Raw genomic sequence first — 23654 nt, forward strand, 5'->3', positions numbered from 1 at the left:
CTCCATGAGGATAGACAGTGTCTGGATGTGGATGGATATAGCTCCATGAGGATAGACAGTATCTGGATAAAAATGGTAGCCACTTGGCTGTGTTCTTTTTTTAAAGATTTATTTATTTATTTTATGTATATGAGAACACTGTAGCTGTACAGATGGTTGTGAGCCATCATTTGGTTCTTGGGAATTGAATTCAGGACCTCTGCTTGCTCCAGTCGGCCCCGCTTGTTCTGGCCCAAAGGTTTTATTATCTGTAGCTGTCTTCAGAAACACCAGAAGAGGGCATCAGATTTCATTACGGATGGTTGTGAGCCACCATATGGTTGCTGGGAATTGAACTCAGGACCTTTGGAAGAGTAGTCAGTGCTCTTAACCACTGAGCCATCTCTCCAGTCCTTGGCTGTGTTATTTTGGCAACTATTCATGAGCTGCATGTTTCTCTCTTTCTTACTTTCCATGTGTGTTTATTTGCTTAGAAGACATGATTCGTGTGCTGCGTTTACTGCAGGATGAGCAGAAGCTACAAAGATGCTTTGCTTACTCCTTGTCCTTAGCTACAAATGCATAATTTTCATTACTCTCACAAGCAACCTGTGTCATAACAGATGGACACAGTTTGACATGTCATCACCCCAAGCCTATGGTTTACATCCAGTCCCCTCTTTCTATGGTTTGGACCAATGGACAATGGCTTGCAGCTACCACTATGGTGTTTTATAGAGAGCTTTTGTTGACTTAATTATTTTTTTTCATTTTGATAAAATGTTAATTATGTACGTTTGTGAGTCTCGTAAGAACTTGAAAGTTTGACTAAGGGAAGCAAACTCGAGTTTTGTCATTAATTTTATAATGCCAGGAAATATTTAAGTACCAGATAGATGGATTTCCTGCTCAGTGAGTCAAGTTAATGCCTCTTTAAGAAAGCCTCCTTGTTGGTGGGCATGGATTTCTCAAGTCAGTATCTGCTGTGGAGTCATGGTAGGGAGGAGAGAAAGACCAGAACACCCTTCCCAAGCATCTTCTGTTGTCATGGTTACCCTTCTTGAGCATTCTCTGTTGCCATGGATACCCTTCTTGTGTATCCTGTTTCCTGAAAGGGAAGTGGGAAGAAGGACTCATGCTGATTTTCAGTTGAAACCCAGATGGAGGAAGAACTTTGTGTCCCTGTCAGGCACTGTGGCCATGGAAGGACATCTGGAGCTTCCCAGGGAAATGGACTTTTCCATTGTTGACTTCCACGCCATCCTCACCAGTGTTCAGGTTTATCTGAGGAGGATGAAGCCTAAGGCATTAACTTTTAAGGAACGCTATGATAACGTTGCCTAGCGGTGGAGGAGAATTTAGCTCATACATCAAGCCCACAGATAATTTAAATATTATTGCTACTTAATTCCACTGAAATACATTCTCAGTGCATTGAGTAAAGCTGCTAGAGTTTTGTTTGGCTCACCTGACCCTGAAGGTGAGCTGATCTACAGTGAAGGAAACAGTGTCCTACGTTGCCTGATGAACACAATACCCTTCTTGGAGTTGGGCTATGCAAAAGATGTAGCATGGTCACTGAAAGGGGTATCTAGTCTGACTCTCTCTCTGTCTCTCTCTGTCTCTCTCTGTCTCTCTCTGTCCTGTCTCTGTCTCTCTCTCTCTCCCCTTCCTCTCTCCACACAAGGGAAGGACCTGGCAATTCAGCCCTAAAGTAAGTGGGGATGCTGAACTGGAGAACAGTCCACAGACTCAAAGGAGAACAGCAGTTAGCAGTGAGATCTTTGTCCTTGGCTCACTCATGACTCAGGAGGACTTTGTACTTAACTGGGTTGATATCAATTGCTCCCATGAACCAGGGTCATAAGAAAACTAAGTTACCAGAGGACACTTGCCCATGTTGCTCCTAAAAATCCCTTAGCTATGAGGGGGTGTCAGGCCACTGCACCTTATGCTCCTGATATGAAGTCATTTTCTACCAAGTCCATATAGACAGTATCCATCGTGAATAATAAACACAAAGTCTGCTGTCCTAGGTTTGCTCATGTAGATTGTTGAGTGTTCCACATTATTAGCAATGGTTCCTTCCCTCTGGTATGGGATCATGCTTTATTGGAATGCACTTCAAAATGTCGAGGAGTGAGCAATACTCTTGGAATGTCTTCAGTTTAAGGTACAGGCCTGTGGGGAATGAGATTTAATTTCTTTCTCTTTTGAGAGTCAGCTTTGTTTAGTGGCATTGCAAATTCTCATCTGTAGTGTCTGTTGCGTGACACCCTTCCTTGCAACCTGTATGTATTAGGGATGGAGGGGCCCAGTGTATTTGCTCAGCTTCAGGGACTTTCTTTGAGTTATTTATTTCTCAAGCCTAAGAGCTTCTTTGCAGTATGTGATGTTTCACTTCCTCTTAGAATGTTTTCCTATTTACCTCCTTTGTAACATCTTGTATGGGTTTTGTTGTTGTTTTTCCAACATTTTTATTGATTCTCTGGGAGAATCATCCTATCATACATGCAAATCACATTTACTTCCCAGTCCTTCCATGTCTGCTTCCTCCTTGTGATTCCCCCAAATAGTATAAAAAAATACGATGAAAAATGCAATTGTGTTATTTGTATAGTTAGGGGAGCAGGGACAGACTCTTGGTGGCCTGTCCTTTAAACAGAACTAGGTCCTTCCCCTCCCACATCTCTGCCAGAGGCCATCAATTGTGGAGAAATACTCTTCAGCATCCCCATAATAATTCTTAAGAGTTCTCTCCAGTAGCTTCCTGTCTGGGCTATTGCTTCTTCCCCCTCTCAACTGTGTCTGCAGGCATCGATATCACAGCAAATGAAGCCTCCTTGCTCTCTTTACAGGAGCATGGAGCACTGGCCTCCACATGGTTTCTGGCAAAACCACAGACCATAACATTACCACAGATCCCTGCTTCAGCCTTACCACAGACCCCTGCTGCAGCCTTACCACAGACCATAACATTACCACAGACCCCTGCTGCAGCATTACCACAAACCTAGACAAGGCTCTCAGAAACTGCCCAGACCACAGACATCAACATGGCCTCAGGTGGCAGTATAGGCCACTCACATCAACATGATCCCTGGCTACCACATGGCCCTCAGAAACCAATATGGCATCAGGCTGCAGCACATACCATGGTGGCATCACTGTGGACCTGACTGAAGTAGGACGATGGGCCTAGATATGGTCCTCTGTGGCAGCAAGGATCGGATGTCCCCATAGCCTCAGGTGGCAGCTCAGGCCACTCACATCAACAGAAGCAACAGCACAGCCTGTGAACATGGCTTCAGGATACAACACAGACCATAGACATCTGCATGGCCCTCAGTGATAACTTGAGCCATAGATATCAACATGGCCCCCTGGTAGGGTCATGTGTAGTCTAGCTGGCTGTTCTACACCTGACTTACCCAGTGGGAACATCCTGTACTTTACAAGCTTCCCTCCACCTTGGAAAACTTTAGTCTGCTATGCAACACAGCATAAATCTTCTGATGGAGACCCCTTAATGCCCTGGTAGACAAGGAGGGCCGGGGACGTGTTCATAGAGCAGACGACACACATGGTATCCAAAGGTAGCCCTGAGATCACCAACCATGTTGTCTGCTGCTAACAAGAAGGATAAATTCTATGTGCTCATAGGCAAGCAGGCCTCTTCAGGGGTCCTGATGTGTAACTTACCATGAAAGTTAGACAGCCCCAAAACAGGGCAAGTCATTGGTCAGGAAGACATGGAGCAAGCCTATTGTGTATGAAGCCAATGGCTTTGTATTAATCTAAATTCGTGAGTTATTTACCCTCTATTTCATCAGCACACCCTTATCTTCCCTTTATTCCTCTAAGTACAGCAGTTTCGGAGCCAAATAACCCAGAGGAAGCTGATCTTCAAATAGATTTACATCCAGAGTGGTTGGCAGCTAGGCATTTGATAGTCTATAGAAACTTTCAGATTGCTCTCCATTTATTTGGCCTCAAGACAGAAATGATTAGATTGATGAGCTCAAGCTGATGGTCTACAGAGGGATTCTGTCAAGACTGTCTTTTGCTTGTCCAGGAAGAAAGTTTGGTGTTGTACAGCAAGAAAAAGAGAGAAGCATGTGGAGCTGCCCAAGCTGTGAGGGAGGGAAGGGTTAGGAATCCCGGCAGGAAGGCCAAGTGAACAGTATTCTAGGAGAAAGAGCCACCTTGATCAGGCCGATGGCTTATCTTGACTTAAGATGCCAGGGATGGTGGAGGAAGTTCTGGCCAAATGAGGCCTGCCACATAAAGGGACATAACTTGGCAGAGGCAAAACTCCAGGTCAGGAAGGTATGCCATGGCTTCTCCTACGGCCTATCGGCAAGCAGTGCCAGGGCTTGGACACAAGGGGTGATTGAACCTGTTACTGTTACAGAAGAGATAGTCAGCTCTTCTCAGTCCATACAGAGGAAGCAGCTAACATTTGCTCCTGGTTACTAGTTCACACAACTTATTCCACTTACAATGGCAATATGAAGTGTATTTTGGAAAAGTTAAGGAATTTAAGTGTGTTTGCAGTGAAGTTATAACCAAGATAGATGTAGATACCCAGACTTCAGCTGATACAATGTTTCAGACATGGAAACCCAGACTTCAAATGATAACAATGTTTCATGCGTGCCTGCATCAAAACATCAGAGGTTACCTCCCGAATAAGTCCCTGCTTTCGTTTATCAGGTAAAATAAGTTAAAAAGGTGGATGCTGTGTTTGGCTGTCCTTGGATCTGTGTGTGTGTGACATGAGCCTTTCCATACTCACTGTGCGTTTGTCAATTTGTGTGTACCATCTCTGTTTGTACTTTATCTTTAGACACGATGTAGTTTTTGTCATCTCACATAAGGAGTCTCCTTCAGTTTGGACCCTTGTAGAAGATTTTGTAGACCTGTCCTAGGCAGCCTTCACATGCTCTAGTGTGGTGAGCGTATCATCCTTGTAGGGGTTTCAGTGAAGATGTCCATCCTAGGCTCGTGTATTTGAATACATCCTCCCAAACTGGGAGCTGTTAGGAGAGGGTTAGGAGGTGTGGCCTTGCTGGAGGAAGTATTTCAAGGGTGGGCTTTCAGAACCCAAATCATCTCTTCTTCCCGGGTTGCTTCCTTTGCCTCAGGTTTAAAGTTAGAAGCTGTGAACCCTCCACATTCCTCTCTGACTGCAATGCCTGCTGGTTGCTGCCATGATTCTACACCATGACAGACTCTTTTCCCTCTGGTCCCATGAACCAAAACAGAACCTTTATTCAAGTAATTGCCTTGGTCCTGGCATTTTAACACAACAGCAGAAAAATAACTAATGGTCCCTTTGTGCAAAGGATTGTGCCCGGGTCTGGTGAATTGACAGGGTGGGCAGCATGGTAGTCACTGCACCTATGCACCCAGTCACAGGGCTGCTAACAAGCAGAGAAGGACAAGTGACTCCCATGGGCCAGAGCAGTGAGATGGAGGCTCCTAAGTCCCTCCTGTTCTAACAGTAAAGATCTGTGATCTCTGTCACATCTCTCCCTGTAAAGCTTCGTCGACATTGAAATCATTCCTGCAGCTCCTATTTTCTAGACATTTTATACATCCACTTAAAGACCTTCATTTAATAAGAAGAGAATCAAAAAGCCAATCAATTATGGAAATGAACACATCTTACTATGGTACCAGGACCCATATTATGACCACCAAATGCTGCCTCAGTCCCACGTGGCCCCGACATTTCTCCTCAATGTAGGCTTCTTGAGATTTCCTTTTTCTTTAAAATAAAATCAATCAGAAAGCATCGATTTAAGTTGGAGTTAATGAGAAAACTGATCAATTACGGAAATGAAAACATTTCTACTGCGTTTTGTGGATAAAAAGCAAAAGCAACATAAACAGCTATCTGCATACTTTCAGCCCCGAGGCCACTTTACTTTGTAATGAAGATGTGGTGAAGTTATATGCCTGTGATCCAAAGAGCTCCATCTTCCCAGCTAGCCCTTCAAGAGGAGATTAAAGAAGTCAGAAGTTTAAAACTGTGCTTTTCTCATTAGGGCTTGTTTAAGGGATTAAAAGTCTTACAGGGAGAATAAACACCCTGAAGATGACAGAACTCTCTAGGCTGTGCATCCCCAGTTCCTTTCTTGTCATTTGTATCAGACAACAGGCAAAGCCCTTCATCTCGACTTCCATGTGCTCTGCTTTGAAGATAGAGTGTATTACAAATGAACTCTCGGATTCCTAGAGACAGCTTGCTTTGGTTACAAGTGAGAGTTGAGACATCGTGGCTTTCCACTAGCTACCACTGAGGCCACTGGGGTAGGCAGAAAGGTAGCTTTTGAGGGACACTGGATTCAGCTAAGAGTTAATGCTACTTCCTATTCCATGTTTTCCCAAGCCCATCCCTCTTTATGTGATGTCTAGAACTTAAGCAAACCAGCACTGTGGACTCTGATTGTTAGTGGCTGCTGCTCTTGTGGGTGGTGTCTGCATTTCGTTTACCCTTCTCAGTCCACATTGTGTTTCCAGCCCACGACCATCTCTAGGGTCGGCACTTCTCAGATGCCAACTGTAAGGACTAGCAGCTGAGCTGAGATTATAAGGGCCAAAGCTTGACGTGGCAAGGCTTGTTTCCACAGCCTGTTGGTTGTACTTGCAAAACCAGCCTGTGGTGTTTCTGCCTAGGACAGCAGAAGGCAAAGCCTAATCTTCTCTTTCTGATGACTTTCTTCTCGGTGATATCTGCAGTTTTCTGAGCCTCTCAGGCTGCCATGCGAAGAGACGAGAGACACCACCCAATTTCCTACTCTGGATGGATTCTCTTAAGAGATTACTGTGGGCAAGAGCAAAATGTAGTTACTATGGATGCAGGTAGACGTGTGACAGCTCTCAGTAGGACTTCAGGATCCAGCAGGGTGTGGTGATCAGCTGTGGTGCTTTCTCACAGGACAGAGCCACAGCTCATGTGTAATGTACAGCTCCTATAAGCTTTCTGCGGCAGGGCAGGATGGCCTTTGGAGTGCTGAGAACTTAAGGTGGTGTGGGTGTTGTGGTTTGAATGAGAAATGTCCTTCATAGTCTTATACATCTGATACCTGATCCCCAATAGGTGACACTATTTGGGAAGGCTTTTGACATATTTAAGAGGTAGAGTTTGCTGGAGGAAGTCCCCGGGGTGGGTACTTCCTGTTATCCCTCTCTGCTTCCTGTGTTCAGAGGAAATGTGATCACTCTGCATTCATAAGTTAGTCTGGCCTCACACTCCTGCTGCTATGCTTTCCTGCCACAATGGGTTGCATCTAGCTGGGACTTGAGCACAGTCAACACTCCCTCCCCCTGTCCCTCCCCATTGTTAGGGTAATCTATCACAGCAACGGAAAAATAACTGGTATAGCAAGGAGTCAGGAGAAATTTCACTTTGTATTTCCTCAGCAACTGGATTACTAACACACAGACAGACAGACAGACACACACACACACAGAGGTTCTCTCTCTCTCTCTCTCTCTCTCTCTCTCTCTCTCTCTCTCTCTCTCTCTCTCTCATTATCAACCAGGCTGCTGCATTGAACTTTATTTTACTCCTGTGGCAGACTCAGGTTCTTTCTGGTGTCTTGTGCCTGGGGAATATACCCTGCCTACAGTAGGCTGCTAGCTACTGGCTGCTCAGTGTCACTGAGGTAGAGCAGGTTCCAACACTGCAATGTGTGATAATGCTTCTGCCTTCATGTAACTCGGAGAGCTTCTCAGGCAGCTTGAATTCACAAACACAGAGCAAGCACCTCACTTACGAAGCTCTCCAACACACGACACCGCACATCTTCACATGAAGCCTGCAAGTTGGAGACATTTAGATTCTTACCGTATTAGACATCATCGGCTAGGCTGTGGAATAATCTCATGCTTAATTTATGCTCTTAATGTTGCTTTAGATCCTAAACGCACTTTGCACCCTCGTGGGGTATTCCCTGCGACCAGGAAAATTGCCCGCTCTCAATTCTCTGAAAATGAAATCTCTTCCGAACGAGTTGAGAAATACCTTCATTAGCGCTTCTCAGTTTGTCTCTGCTCCGCTCGGAATTCAGCAGTGTAATGCTTCCGAGGATGCTCTTCCTCAGCATCTGAATAGAGGCATGCTGGGATCTGATTCTCATTTCTCCACAGATGGTCTGATGACAGGGTGAGTGTGAGCAGTAACAAGCGGCACCATTAAAGGCAGAAAAACGGCATCACTGATGTAACAAGTGGTACCACTGACGATAAGCGGCACCATTGACTTAACAACAGCACCATTGAAGTATTAAGCAGCACCATTAACAAAGCAAGCAGTACCACTGATGTAACAAGCAGCATCACTGATGTAACAAGCAATACCACTGATGTAGCAAGTGGTACTACTGATGTAACAAGCAGCACCATTGATGATGTAGCAAGCAGCATCATTGATATAGCAAGCAGCACCATTGATGCAGCAAGCAGCACCATTGATGTAACAAGCTGTGCCACTGATGTAACAAGCAGCACCATTGATGTAACGAGCAGCACCATTGATGTAACAAGCAGCACTAATAATGGTCTCAAATGCCTGCCTTTCATAGCGGTGTTAATGGCCGTCCAAACCACAGCCCAGACTACAATGGAAGAAGCAAGATGCTTGGGTGTCTGCATTGGAGCTTCTGCCCCTGTTTCTGTGTTCTGCCACCTCCTAAAACACCTCAAGTAGAATTAAGGTCTATCCAATAGTTTTGCCACAACAGACTCTAGTCGGTTGACAATGGAACAAGGAGAAACCTGCTTACTAGAGTTTTTCTATCAGAAATACCTCTTATTGCACAGCACACGTTATATAGGACTAGTCACATCCCTCAGATACTGTATCTTGAAGTCCCATGGCTTCTGGAGGGAGAGGATGATTTTATTGTCTGTCATTTAAATCTTCTTTCTTCTCTTTGTTTCTATGATATTTTAATATATAATCCTTTTTTTAAATATATAAACTTGGAGAAAATAGGCCTTGTTTTTAAGGCTCTGAGCTTTTGCCTTTGCAATTTTGTTGTGAAGTCTACTTTGGTATTACACTAACATTTCCTTTTATTCTGTCTGAAGTTGAAGTAAAATGTGTTCTGTATTGAAGTGTCACATTTGGCAATAGCAGATGCTGTATGTTATTTACATTTTATATTTCCTTATTCTATGGTTGGTGAAATAGGTATATCAACAGCTAAATGAGTGGTAAAGGTGGCTGAGATCACTGAAAGTGACAGTGGGGTTGGGGGAGAGACAAGCAAGGAAAGAGGCTCAGGAGTTCAAGGTCGTACTTAGCTATATAGCAAGTTGCTAAGTTGGAGGCCCTGTGGACTACATGAGCCCCTGTCTCAAGGAAGCAAAAACAGGGGCTTGAGAGATGTATTGCAGTTAAGAGTGTGTACTGATTTTGCAGAGGACCCAAGTTCAGTTCCCAGCATACATACAGGGAAATACACAATCACTTGTAGCTTCATATCCAGGGTGTCTAATGGGGTTGAGTTGTAATTCCCTTTTAGCATGAAGTGATACTGAATTTTGCCACAAATTGTAGCTCAATATCCTGGATAAACATAGATTTAAAAATCATCAATAAAATACTTGCAAACTGAGTTGAGGGATATATTACAAATAATATATACTGATTCTGTTGGTCTTATTCCAGGGATTAAAAGACAGCTCAGAATACACAAATGAATAAATGAATTAGAACACATAGATAGGACCAGGGATCTTTCCATGAAGCATTCCTCTTCTGGCTTCCTCTTCAGTCCCCTCTTCTGGACTGACCTCTCACTGTAGAGATGCTTTATTCCCTTTGAAATATGTGGTTGGAACCTCAAGTTTCTAGATCCTCTCAGGACATCTGAAAATGAACAGTGAAGTAGTTCCTAGGGGATAATGGTCCTCATTTCCGATCAGATTACTGAGTTAACTACTTGTCATGACTTGGGGAATTATCTCTCAAAATTTCCATTTTTTCATCTCTATAGTAGAGACCAAGGGGGTGTGTACAGAGGATGGGGAGGTGGCTTAGGAGTTAGGTGGCTCTGCCACATCTGTGCTTACTGCTGTACTGTTCATGAAAGCCTAGCATGGGGTCTGTGTTGGTGTCTACTGAACTGAAGAAGGCGTGAGAGCAGTGTGATACACACACCCAGTAGATCATTACTCGGCCACCTAGAGGAGTTAAATCATGGCAAACTGTAGGCTGCAGAAAGAGTGAGAGGCTTGATCATCACGAGTCCTCAATATCCCTTAGCCAGTGTCATTAAATGGGGGAAAAACCAAAGTACTTTCTCTAAAAATCATGAATATTGTAAGGGTCCCCCTCTTATTCAATTTAGTGTTTAAAATTTATGCCAAAGCAATAAGGCAAGAGAAATAAAAGGAATACTTTGGAGATCCACTGAAAACAATTTAAGCAAATAGAATAATACCAAACCATCTACTAATGCCTTGCCATCTACTAATTACTCACTGAGAAATAAAACAAGAGGAAAGTCTTACTCAACGTAGCCTAAGATAGTACAATACTACAAAGTGAACCTCATCGAAAAGGTAAAAGATACTGAGGGAAGAAAGGGGAAAAGACAGAAGTGGGTGGGAAGAGCTCCCATGTGGGCACATAAGTAGGACTAATATTGTTAAAAAGGTCACATCATTGAAAGCAACCTTCAGATGCCATGCAGCTTTTGTCAAAATCACAATTGCATTCTTTGCAGAACTTAAAAAAAAAAACAAACAATTTTAGAGTTCGTATTGAAACCTGAAAGACTCACAGGAGAGATAACAGGCTTGAGGAACAGAGCATCACAAGGAATACACAGTGCCTGACTCAGAGTACGGCATGCACTATCTCAACAAAACCAGCACAGCATTGGCATGGGATCACACATAGGCACTACGATGGAGAGCCCGGGAAGAAAACCCACACAACAGCACCTATTGGATTCTTAGCAAAGATGCCATGAACATACATTGGAGTACAGGGAGCCTTTGTAGCAGGTGGTGTTGGAAGGCTGGGGAGCCACATGCAGAAGACTGAGTGAGATGCCCAGCCACCATGCTATCCCAAGTGAACTCAAAGTGGATGGAGGAGTGCTGCAGCATTTTCTCTGTCCAATTGCATTAGGGCAGTGACAGGCCTGTGATTGGACAGGAATAGAGAGGTGGAGCTAGAGTTGGAAGAGGAGAAAGGTCAGAGAGAGAGGAGAAGGATCTTCATCATAGAGTCAGAGGAGCATGAGGAGTCAGACCCCGCGTGGTTATACAACCAAGCAAAGGTTTTTACAAAATAGATTAATTGGGTTAGAATATTGTCTTTATTATTTGGTTCTAATATTATTGTATTGGCAAATTGTAAATTGTGATCTTATTGTTTTATAAACCTGATTGGATATTAAAGCCTTCAGTGTCATGCATTACCTACCAAGTACTAGCGCTAGCTAGATGAATGATTGTCGGGGTAAGGCATTGCATGTGAGCGAGATGTTGGGAGAAAATAGCAAGAACCCACCAGAACTTAGCGTTGAGGCCAGACGGTACCAGCACAAAACCATGATGTGGCACGGTGGGAAAGGGAGTTTGCAAGTGAATTCATTTTTTAATAATTCCCACAACAGAGGGGCTTGATGTAAAGACCCAGACTTTGACATGACCCTAGGAAACAAGGAAACACTCTAAGACCCAGCCAGATGCCATGATACATATTTTTTTAAAGGCTCCGATAATCCCAGAAAATAAAAACAAGAATTAAAAAACAGGATCACATAAAAATCAAAAAGTTCCTATATAGCAAACAAAACAGTTACCAAAGTGCAGAGGCACCTTATAGATGGGAGAAAAATCTTTCCCAGGGTTTACTTTTCTGATGCAATTAATATCCAGAATACAATGGAAGAGTGTATTCTATTGTAGCAATCTAACCAATACATAGGGAAATGAAACCATCAGATACTTCTGAAAACAAGAGCAAATAGCCAACTATTATATGAAAAATGTTGAATATCTTCTTCAGGATAACACAAATAAAAACCATTTAATATTAATATTGATATTTAATGATACTGGAGTCAAAATGCAGGGTATCACAAAAAAACAAAATGAAAACCAATAATAACAAGTATTGGTGAGGATCTGGACTGGAAAGAAGTCCTGTGTCAGTAAGAGTATATAGTAACACAGGCGTGAGTATATAGTAACACAGGCGTGAGTATATAGTAACATAGGCGTGAGTATATAGTAACACAGGCGTGAGTATATAGTAACACAGGCGTGAGTATATAGTAACACAGGCGTGAAAAACAGAATTGGGAAAACGAGAAGTTAGAGACAATATGGCTCAGCTACCATCTGTAGGCTCACACTCTAGAAGGCTGGACATTCCACTGCATTCGTTGTCATGGTGGATGGATTCACAAGTCACATGCTGGACTATTCACAAGAGCCCTATCATGGGGTCTGTATAGGTGTCCACAGAAATGAGAGAGGGGCAAGAAAAAATGTGAAGCACACACTCATTGGACAATTATGCAGCCTTCTAGAAAAATAAAATCATGTCATCAGCAAGAAAAAGGGTAGGCTTGGTTGCCGTGTTATGTGAAGCAAACCGGACTCAGGAAGGCAAGGGTTACGTGGGACCTCTGAGAAAAGAGATGGGGTGGAAACAGGCAGAGATGATCAAAGTATGCTGTATGCATGCATGCAAATGTCCCAATAAAATGGTTATGGTTTAATCAGTCTATTGGAGAGGCTGGGGAGGTAGATCAATGGGTAGAGAGCACTTGCCTAGCCTCTGTGAAGGCCCAAGTTTGAGCCCAGCACTGCATAAACGGTATGTGTTTATATTATCAGTAGTAGGTGAAGGGAGGGAGTTCAGAAGTTTAAGGTCATCCTTAGCTATATGGTACATTGGGGACTAGCCTAGGCTACATGAAACATTAAGGAAAAAAAAATCAGCTGAGTGAAGGGTCAGACAAGGGCTCCCATGAGGAGGCCTATGAGGATAAGCCCATGGAGCGTGGGATTTTTATGGGCATCAAGTTTTACAGAATCACATTTTAAAGACTTGTTCAAAAGAAAAGGCCCCCAGATCTCTGTTAATACCTTCAACGGTACCTAGTGCAGATTATAACAATTTAGGAATGTTTCTCGAGGGCTATGGATGAAGAGACATGCTTGAATGATTTCTCTAAAATTACTCCTTTATCGGAGCTTTATGATCTCTCTGGGAAGAGCAGGTTTATAATGCTGGCTTTTCTGTGCTTGCTTTGTCTGTTTGATATGGACGGAATGGGTTTCCACACAGCACTTAATGACCTCCTTTAGCTTAAGGGCCCACTTATCCAAGGGTGTTATCTTTAAAATATATTTTCATTTTAAGGTGTGTGTGTGTGTGTGTGTGTGTGTGTGTGTGTGTGTATGTAGGTGTGCATGCTTGTGCATATATGACTAAAGGTGCCCTCAGAAGCCATAATGACAGATCCCTCTGAATTGGCATTACTGTCAGTTGTGAACTGCCTGGCATGGTTGCTAGGAACCAAACTCTGGTAAGATATCTGGTAAGAGCAGAAGGCACTCTAACCACTGAGGCCTCTCCCTCTGCCCCCTGCTTTGGAGGGATACTGTGTGGCCTTGGGGGCCCACTGACACTGCCCCATTTTGGGATAGCTCTAGGAGATGGTTTACCTGGGGATAATTCTTTTGTTCTGGTGACATTCCTTACCTGTCACATGCCAATTTCTATCCCATAATGTTAACATTGAGTATATGAGTTTAGTATTTAAAATGCTTATCATATCGCCTTACTATGACATGAATATTTTTATTATTACTAGGTAATCAAGGTGCATTGTGAATTATGATTGTTGAGATATGGTTCCATGTGGGCTTCTAGAATGTCTGGACATTTGCAGCTTGTGTATTGATAGCATTTTGTTCTAAATTATTTCATCTGATACTAGGAATAGCTATGAGAAATAAAGACACCGCCTATTTCTGTTGTGTAGGGTAGGTGATGATCATGATAAACACAACTCAGATATGTTGTAAGAGCAGAAGGCACTCTAACCACGAGCAATCTTCTCCTCCTCCTCCCCCCGCTGGTTCCCCCTCCTCCCCTGCTTTGCAGGGGTACTGAATGTGGCCTTGGAGGCACACTGACATTTGCCCCATTTCACTCAGGGATGGTGAAGATCATGTCTTTCACTAAAGCCAAGGTAAATGGGCCTGCTGAGCTCATGGAATATTTTGGGCACTGGAGCTTGGGGCTATACACCCAAGTGCACTGGTCCACACTGGCCCTCTGTGCATTGCCTCGTGGGAATCATGGCTTGAGGAGCCAGGAGGACACTGACATCTCTGATACTGTCCTCCTGTGAAGAGTGATGATAGGTTTTGTCTGACCAGGATGTCTCTGCCTCCAACTGGCTTCTGTGTGCTTGAGTGGAATCCCTTCTCCTCAGAATTCTTGCTAGCAACTTATAAAATGAAGTATTTTTCAGGTAGAATGAATTAGGGTAAAAATTACCCATGGTTGACACTTCTATACAGAAATACACTTTAACAAGCAAGAACTAGCATGTTGCTCTACTGCAGCATCGGCTTCGTCTTCCCAGCCTGTAACAGCCGCTCTGCGTGCATCACAGAAATGCTGTGTTATTGTAATGAGCTGATGCCATAACTCCATGAACACCCAGCAGAGGAAGTAAACAAGAGGTTCCTGTTTCTATTCTAGACGGCTTCCCAGTAAGTGAAATTACACGTGTGTATTTATTAATACACAGCGACTCATTCAATACATAACGTATGAGATGTGTATATACGGTCTGTATTATATCACTGGGTTTCATTATTATAATGTGTGTCCGTCTTTAAAAAGTCCCATAAGTACCCAGAACACAGAACCACAGCGAGGTCTTATGAGGCCATGATGCGCAGAGGGGCTGTTAGTGCAGCATGGTGTGTTTCAGCTGTGGTCCACTAGGATACAGAGTTGCTGACACAAAATAGCTCGGACATCAAATAGCCAATTAGTGAGAGTTGGGGGTTAGCTCCTGAAAGGACTTGAGTGGGCAGGATGCTGCCTGGATCCAAGTCTCCTTCCTGTTCTCCTTCCTCCACCTGAATAGTTCCTTTTATTTTCCTGGTCTTTTTTTCTTCTAGATTTCATATATGAGAGAAAATATGTGCTACTTGTGTTCTGAGCCTGCTTTTCTATTTCCCCCCATTTTCCTGCGAATGGTAGGATTTTGTTCACTTTATTGCTGAATGTAACTCCACTGTGGATGTGTACCACTTTTATCTTTATCCATTTATTTGTGATGGACATGTAAGCTGGCTCCATTTCTTGGCTACTGATAATAATACATTGATAAACATGGATGTGCAAGTATCTCTGTGGTGTATTCTGATTAGAATCTTTCGGGTACATACAAAGAAGAGGTATGTAGCTGGGTGATATGGTAGCTCTATTTTATTCTTTTTGAGGTAACACTATACTAATTTCCACAGTGGCTGCTCTTGCTTGTTTGAATGTTTAGGATGCCTTTTGAAAATAAGTTTTTGAAGGGCAGCGCTGTCTCCTCTTGGTAAGCATTTTACTAATTGTCCTAAGGACAGAGCAGTGAGCATAATCCTTGCTCTCACAGACTTGAGCATTCAGGCAATTGGGCTAAGGAAAAGCATGAAGAAGCACTCAGGAAATGGACACGTGTTTTTCGTGGTTCCCAAACTGACAGAACAATTTAGCTGTCATTAAGAGGGTCCGCTGACAAGCAGTGGGCTCCAAACCCATGACTCGCTCACTCCATTTTTTTTTTTTTTTTTAATTTCTCTGTACAGCTCGGGCTGTCCTGGAACTCACTCTGTAGGCCAGGCTGGCCTCGGACTCAGAAACCTGCCTGCCTCTGCCTCCTAAGTGCTGGGATTAAAGGTGTGTGCCACCACTGCCTGGCTCTCTCCTTCCTTGGATATGCTGGTGCCACAGAAGCTCAGGGTAGGAGGAAGATGAATACAGGTTTTTAAGAAGGCTTTTCCCTGGGCTGCGTGCAGTGTCTAGGAGAGAGAGAGAGAGAGAGAGAGAGAGAGAGAGAGAGAGAGAGAGAGAGAGAGAGAGAGAGAGAGAGAGAGAAAGGGAGAGAGAGAGAAAGGGAGAGAGAGAGACAGAGAGGCAGAGACAGAGACAGAGATTCAGACAGAGATTCAGACAGAGAGAGGCAGAGAGAGACAGAGAGACAGAGAGAGAAAGAGGAGAGAGACAGAGAAAGAGGAGAGAGAAGACAAAGGCAGGCTGTCAGGTCACAGGGCGTAGTCTGTTTCCAACCCTAGGCTGCAGCTCAAGCAGGCTGGGCACAGCTTCGGCTAACTATGGTTTGGTCTGTCTGAAGCATCAGAAGAGGAAAGGAATATAATTCCTATTAATTTTCACAGTGGCTATTCACAATATGTTGTGGTTAGGCAGAAGCAAAATCCAGCAAGCTTTGCCAGGAGCAGCATGTGTGTGATTCAGCCCTCAGATCAGGCCATGTTCCTGCATCCAGGTTGGTCAGCATGCCCTCAGCTGAGGTCAGAGACACAAGTTGTTAGAGTATGAAGGTTTTCTGTGTAGTGTTCATCATCCCCTCCCCACCCGACCCCCATCACCTGCTGCTGTGGACCAAGCTAGAAAGGCAATATCTTAAGTGATGCTATTCAAAATCAGATGCCTTACTAATTTCCTGTGGGTCCAGGATCCCTGCACGCAGCATGACAGCAATTGCATCCTAAGGCAGTGCTGTGTGTGCACCTGTAAATCAGACTGTGTCGGAGTTCCGCCATCCATCAAGCGGCATTGTAGGTGGGAAGTAATTTTCCTCCTTTGTTGTTTCTGATCTGTGTTAATCATCCTCTGCAAGTTGAAGTTATTTATCTAAACAGTGCAGGTAGAGAACTAGTTGAAAGCGAGATTAACATAAGAAGGATGTTCCCTGCTGCCCAGATCTGGAGTCCCCAGAGATGGAGCTGAGCTGCAGAAAGCCTGGGAGCAGGAGGGATTAATTAAAACACATTGCTAGATGGGAATTGAGAAGTATTTGTAAACAAGGTTGGGTTTTCCTTTCTTCTTCTTTAAAAAAAATTAGTTATTAGTAGTCAATGAAGCAGAAAGGCTAAATGAAGAATGTACTTCAAGCTAATCTTTATTTAGATAGACCAGGAAGAAATGTTTTGCTTTGTCTCCAGCCCGGGGAAAGGAGAAGTTGGGTAAAATGTCGCGGATGAGTTTGGGTGTATTTTTAAGGTAACCGGTGGCTCTAGAAGTGGGCTGACGGAAGGCCTTCCATGCTAACAGGAGAGGGAACTCTTCAGACCCACCACCTCCTCCTTGTATGCTTTACTCGAGACATAAATGTGGCCAGCTACAAGAAACTTTGTGGCTAACATGTTACTTAACTGTTCAGTTGCCCTTTGGACTTGTCTTGCAAAAACTGCTCTGATTGGCTGGTATTTAAGTAATCTTGATGACTGAGTGGGATCATGTTAGGTAGCAAGATGGCTGAGTGGTGCCTTCTCCTCATGCTGATGGACAGATGTGTCATGAGCTCTCTCTCTTTCTTCCTTTTTTTCCCTCAACCCTTCCATTTCCTTTAAAATTGTTTATTATTGTTGCTGAACCATCTTGCCAGCCTCTTAACATTCTTAGTGATTATTGTATTGTTTTCTTTTCTTTGCAAAGGCAATGCATGTGCCAGCACACACACACACACACACACACACACCCCACATGTATATAAATCTGGATTCTAAGCATGAGTATTCAGGAGAACACATTACATTTGTCTTGGTGAGTGCATTTGTCATTTTTCTCACTGCTGTTCCTAATTACCCATCAGCAACACTTTTAGGCAGAAGTTGGGTCCTGGCTGTAGTGTGTTAAGCCCAGATGTGGGGGAGTCCACAGTGCTGGGGTTGTGGTAGAGTTCTCACCTCTTGGTGGATCAAAAATTCAGAAAGCTTGGGCCAGGGCCAGGAGCAGGTGTACCCAGTCATTTCCTCACAGGTTCTATGACTCTCAAAGTAGTGCCACCAGCTGAGGATGGAGTTCAGAAACACAGGAGCCATTGGGCAATATTTCAGGTGTAATCTGTGACATCGAGCCTGGCTCATTGTGCTTAACACAATGATTTGGGGATCCATTATTTTTCCACAAATGTTATCATTCCATTCTTTTTTTGTGGCTGAGTAAAATCCCACAGTGTATATTTGTTACATGTTTGTCATTGTTCTGTGAACTGATCCTATATCTTGGCTGCGACTAGTGAACGGTGCATTGAGCACAATGTAATGGTATTCTGACTGTGGCAGTTCTGACCTGGGGGATGGGCATGCCTTGGTAGATTATCCTTATTTTATTAATTGATGTGGAAAGAGCTATAGTAATTATGGGTAGGGTGATTCCGTGAGTGGATGGTCCTGGATTTTTAATGGAAAAGATGATTGGAGCCTGTTCACCTTCCTCTCTTCCTGTTCCCAGATTGTGGATGTCATGTGACCAGCTCCCTTCAAGGGACTGGAGAGTAAAGCAGACTCTCTCTCCTAACTTGCCTTTGTTGGAGTTGTCTTATCACACTAACAGTAAAGAAACTAAGACATTGCCTTACCATTGCCTTACATGCCATGTTCTTGGGAGTTGGATACCTGGCTCATAGTTCCATTATTAATTCTTTTTTTTTTCTTTTCTTTTTTTTGGTTTTTTGAGACAGGGTTTCTCTGTATAGCCCTGGCTATCCTGGAACTCATTCTGTAGACCAGGCTGGCCTCGAACTCAGACATCCGCCTGCCTCTGCCTCCCAAGTGCTGGGATTAAAGGCGTGAGCCACCATTGCCCGGCCCATTATTAATTCTTTAAAGAACAACTATACTGATTCTTATAGTTAGAATAGATGTTCATTGCTAACTGAGCTAGTGAGTCACAATGAGTTACTGACCTTATACAAGTTACCTTGTACAAATCATGGTGAAGTAATAAATTCCAGGTGTAGGGGTTTGGCTGTAGAGAACTGAATTCTCTCCAGCTCAACCCCAGGACTGGGTCCCGTGTGGTTTTTAAGGAAGTCGCTTGGCCCCAGCTTCCTCCTCTATAATCGGGGTGGCAATTTGCTTTTCTAGCGAGCGACCAACCATGCCACAGGTAACACTTTGGGTGTTCTTGTGAATTTTGCATTATCTCCGTGAGTTAACCCCCCCTAAAGCTGTGCTTTTAAGCCGAGCAAGAGATTGACCAGATTTATTCTGTGCCTTGAACAAAGCTGGTAAATCACTCAACAGGGTGTAAAGTTCACCAGAAGTAGAAGTCCGGTGTAGCGCTCCGCAGAGGGAGGCACGCCCTCCTTTAGCTAGTGATCCCTTCTGCTGTAGCTCGTAGTGTTGGTGTTTCAAAGCAGTTTGCTCTCTCAAAGGGAAACTCCATCGTTTTTTTCTGTGTCAATCTAATTAATTGTTGTTAACTGAATTACTGGCTTTTGATATTAAAAGTCATCAGACATTTAAAGGAAAACTTACACATTTTCTTTCACTTGCTCTATATTATAAACTCCATTTATATATCTGATTTTTTTGTTTTATTTATTTTTGTTGTTATGTTTAGGAGTGCATGTGTGTGTGTGTGGTGTGTGTATGTGTGTGTGTATATGTGTGTATGTGAGTGTGTGTGTATGTGTGTGTATGTGTGTGTATGTGTGTGTGTGAGTGTGTGTGTGTGAGTGTGTGTGAGTTTGTGTGTGTGTGTGTGTGTGTGTGTGTGTGTGGCAGGAGGCAGTAAGCCATCTCTGAAAAGACTTGCTTTTAGAGTCCATGGTCATTTCTGCATCAATTCTTAGTAGGAAATCCTCAATTTTTCCTGGGCTGCTTGCTGCAGTAAATATAAGGTTTTAAATATTCAGGTTTCATATTTGGGTGCTAAGAGTGGGAAACACTCATGGGAAGTGAACCCCAGCATCCCCGACTCTCTGACTGTCTTAAAGAGCTTTGTGTCACCTCCCTGTGTAGTGTGTAGTCTCCCTTAGTGGTCACTTAACCTCATGGTGTTGGGAGTAAGTTTCAGTCTTCCCATGACCTCTGAAAGGGCCCCACTCTGTGGGGAGCAGCCCGAAGAACAAAGTCATATTAAGAAGAGCTTGTCTGAAGCAGCCACATACTACATTGTAAGTAAGACAAATGCCTGTGCTTAATAAAATGAAGTCACAACAAAGCGGCTTGCTAATGTTTAAGCACTGAGTTGAGTAGTATTTCATGCATTGTCTTTAGTTTCCCCTAACTCTCTTTCTTCTCTTCTTAGTTTTGAGGTTATAATGTAATTACATTTCTCTTTACTATTTTCTCCCCTCAAGCCCCTCCCCCCCACCAAAATACACACCTTCTTGTTCTCTTTCAAATTCATGGCCTCTTTTCCCTTCCTTGTCATTACATGCGTATGTGTATGTATACACATATCACTCCTATGTATAACCCGCATAGTCTGTACAATGTTACTTGATTGTACATTTTCCCAGCCGATCATTTGGTATTAGATAGCTAGTTGTTAATTCATTGGACTTCTATAATATGTTTTTTAGGTTTTTCTATTAACAGTGGTGAACACAGATCTTTTGGTTGGTAAAGAATTGCTTTATTATATCAGGAAAATGAGACACAGACAATTTATTTATTTATTTATTGTTATCTGCAAGGTAGAGTTTCGCAGTGTAACTTTGGCTGGCATTGACCTGGCATATATACAATCTAGGATGGCCTCAGGCAATTCTCCTGCCTCAGCTTCGTAAGGCCTGGGATTAATGCTACAGTTTGGATATATTTCCAGGTGTGCGTTGCTTCTTTTCACGAGTCACTGTACTAAGGGAAACATGAGTTCTGTGTAGCAGACATGATTGCTTCAATTTCACTGTGGCACAACTCTTATGCTCTTATTACTAAACCCCAGAGAAACTGGGGTCTGTCACTCTGGGAGGAATCCCGTTATTTGGTCTCTCTCAGGTGATATCTGACTTTTGACTGATGGGGACCCAGGAGCTAGTGAGTCATTTTGAAAGACTAGGGCTAGGTGAGGGTGAAGTTATTCCTCTGGGACTCCTACAGCCCAGAGGGAGACTCTGGGACACAGGCTTGTGGGTAGGTCACAACACTAAAAAGCTCATGCTGGAGATATCCCTAAGAATCTCTGCCTGGACTTATGCCAGCTCACAGTGTCTGCAACACAGAGACTTCCTGAGATGGATGGCTGCTGTACCTGAGGGCGATCAGAAGCAGAGAGCTATAGCGCCCCTGGGTCCAGCTACTAAATGACTGGGACTTTCATTCCTCATCTGTAAAACCAAAAGTTCACACTCAACCCCTAGTGTCCAGTCTGTCCCAGGAGTCCTGAGAGCTGGGAAGGTGATGATGATAGGCCTGGCCTTTTATGACATGCATAGATATGAAGAGCTCCACTTAGGACTCTGACAGCATGGGTGCCTCCAACTAAATATCCATCTAAAGAAGATTCTAGACCTGAAAATGTGGAACAGCCACAGTATGTGGCTTCAGTGTCTAGGACAATGCCTGGGTCTGTGCTCATCTATGGTAAACCATAGAAGCACACCTTCCTGCCCAGGACGATGTCCCCTTTATCTTCAGGGAGGAGGAACAGTGGGCTGCCTTGGTCTAGTTACAAACACTCACATTTGAGCATTGGTCTAGTCTTTCTTACAAACACTCACATTTGAGCAGGACTCTGAGTTTTCAAAAAATGGGTTCAGACATTGCCTCCTAGTCTATGGCTCGCTATCTCTCCTAAGATACAGTAATGTGTCCCAGTTTGTGGAGTGTAGAAACATGTCATTCCATAAAAAAAAAAAAAATGTATATATTAACACCCACAATCACAGGGGCAAGGCAACAAATCGCCTACATCTGATGGGAGCCATTTCCTCTCCCTGTCACGCTGTCACAAAGGCATTAAAAATAAGCATTTTAATAAAGAAAACAACATTAAGTTCCAGCAGGCTAGACCATTACTTCTAATGAGAATCTTTGGAATGAAGAACCAAAGCTTAATTGGTTAAAAAACAAGATTAATAGGAACAAAAATGATTAAAATAATAAAAAAAAAACCACCTGTGGTTGCTCATGAAGGCAGGGATCCAGGGCTCTGTCCTCAGGTCAGATGATGGGCAGCATGGACTAGCTACAGCCTCTCAAGTCCTACTCTACCTTGACCACAGACAGCCATGGCCAGCCAGATCCTCTGCTGGGGCCGAGTGCCCATATACCAAGTCTATGGCTTTTAATAGACCTTACAAACCTGCACGTTGATATTGATGGCTTCTGATTGGCTGTTCCTATTCCTTGCTGAGATTTTAATCAGAAATGAATATGCATTAAGGAACCCCGTGTGCACACAGCTTACCCTACTTAGTCAGCATGCATAAGCAGATACTTTTTTTTTTTTTTTTATTCAAGGGGCCTCTTCACTGAGGATCAATAAGCATTCACTACTTGGGAGACTAAGGCATGAGGGTAGGAAGTTAAGGTCAGCCTGGACTACATAGCAAGACCCCATGATATAGACAGATAGATAGATGGGTGGGTGGGTAGGTGGACAGATGGGTGGATAGATGGACAGACGGGCAGATGGATGAAGGCTGGATGGGTACATAGGTAGATAGGAAGTGAGGCAGCAGCTGTAGTTTAATGGCATATCACTCACCTACTATGTGAAGGTCCTGAATTCAGTCCTCAGCTCCATCACGCCGTATCTTTCTATGTGTTTTGCTGAACACAGCTTGTCAATCTTTCCCTGAGGAGTTTTGTGCCTCTGATCATCAAAGAAATTCATTTACAGTACTCTTTTTTTCTTTGTGTTCTTATTTGATATTTGTGTCTGGGAAACACTGGCTTTATTGAATGTGCTTGGATGTGTTCTTTCAATTTCCATGTGACAGAAGAGCTTGAGGAGGTCAAGTCTGAAAACAGGCGGCTGTTCTGTGTGGTCCTGGGCTTTATGATGTTTGGAGAGTCTTTACTGCTACTTCAATAATTTCTCTTAGGCATAAATATATGCAGGATTTCAAAAACGCCCTGTTGATTCTATTTTAATGATTTTATATATAAAAATAGATTTATTTCTTTCAGATTTTATACTTTGTGGTCCAAATACTGTGGTCCAAACCCTTAGTGAAATTAGGAGGTCTATACACATGCTATTTCTTAAATTCTTGAATCAAAACAGGTATTGTAACAAACAATACATGTATATAATCTGATTTCATCAAGGCCCAGGTTTGGACCACAAAATACCTCAGCCTTTCGAACGTAGGGGCCTGGGGAAAATGGTGGGCCCCTGAAGCTTACTGGCCAGTAAGTCTAACTGAATTGATGAGTTTCAGGTTCATTGAAAGTCCCTGTCTCAAATAAATTAAGGTGGAGAATGATTGAGAAAAAATATATGTAGCATAAACTTCAGGCTTCTACATATATGTATACCCCCCCCCCCATACACTATTAATGCTCAATACTATTAATGCACACACACACACACACACACTCTAAAAGAAGTACATTCTTCCAACTCCGTGTGCCTATACATGTTCTATGGTAAATTTTATTGTGATTTCTATTTTCATTTTGTAATAATTTGCTAC

The 23654-nt window shown here is 43.2% G+C and overlaps 1 long non-coding RNA gene across 1 annotated transcript in view; it reads right to left on the minus strand.

Moving 5' to 3' along the window:
* Positions 1-8313, minus strand: part of LOC116071166 — an 18439-nt gene extending 10126 nt beyond the window's left edge. Inside the window, exon 1 of the long non-coding RNA XR_004110738.1 lies at positions 8015-8313. This is a non-coding gene — a long non-coding RNA (uncharacterized LOC116071166). The remainder of the gene's footprint in view (positions 1-8014) is intronic.
* Positions 8314-23654: the final 15341 nt, after the last annotated feature.

Source organism: Mastomys coucha, unplaced genomic scaffold, assembly GCF_008632895.1.
Source record: "Mastomys coucha isolate ucsf_1 unplaced genomic scaffold, UCSF_Mcou_1 pScaffold22, whole genome shotgun sequence".
Classification (NCBI taxonomy): Eukaryota; Metazoa; Chordata; class Mammalia; order Rodentia; family Muridae; genus Mastomys; species Mastomys coucha.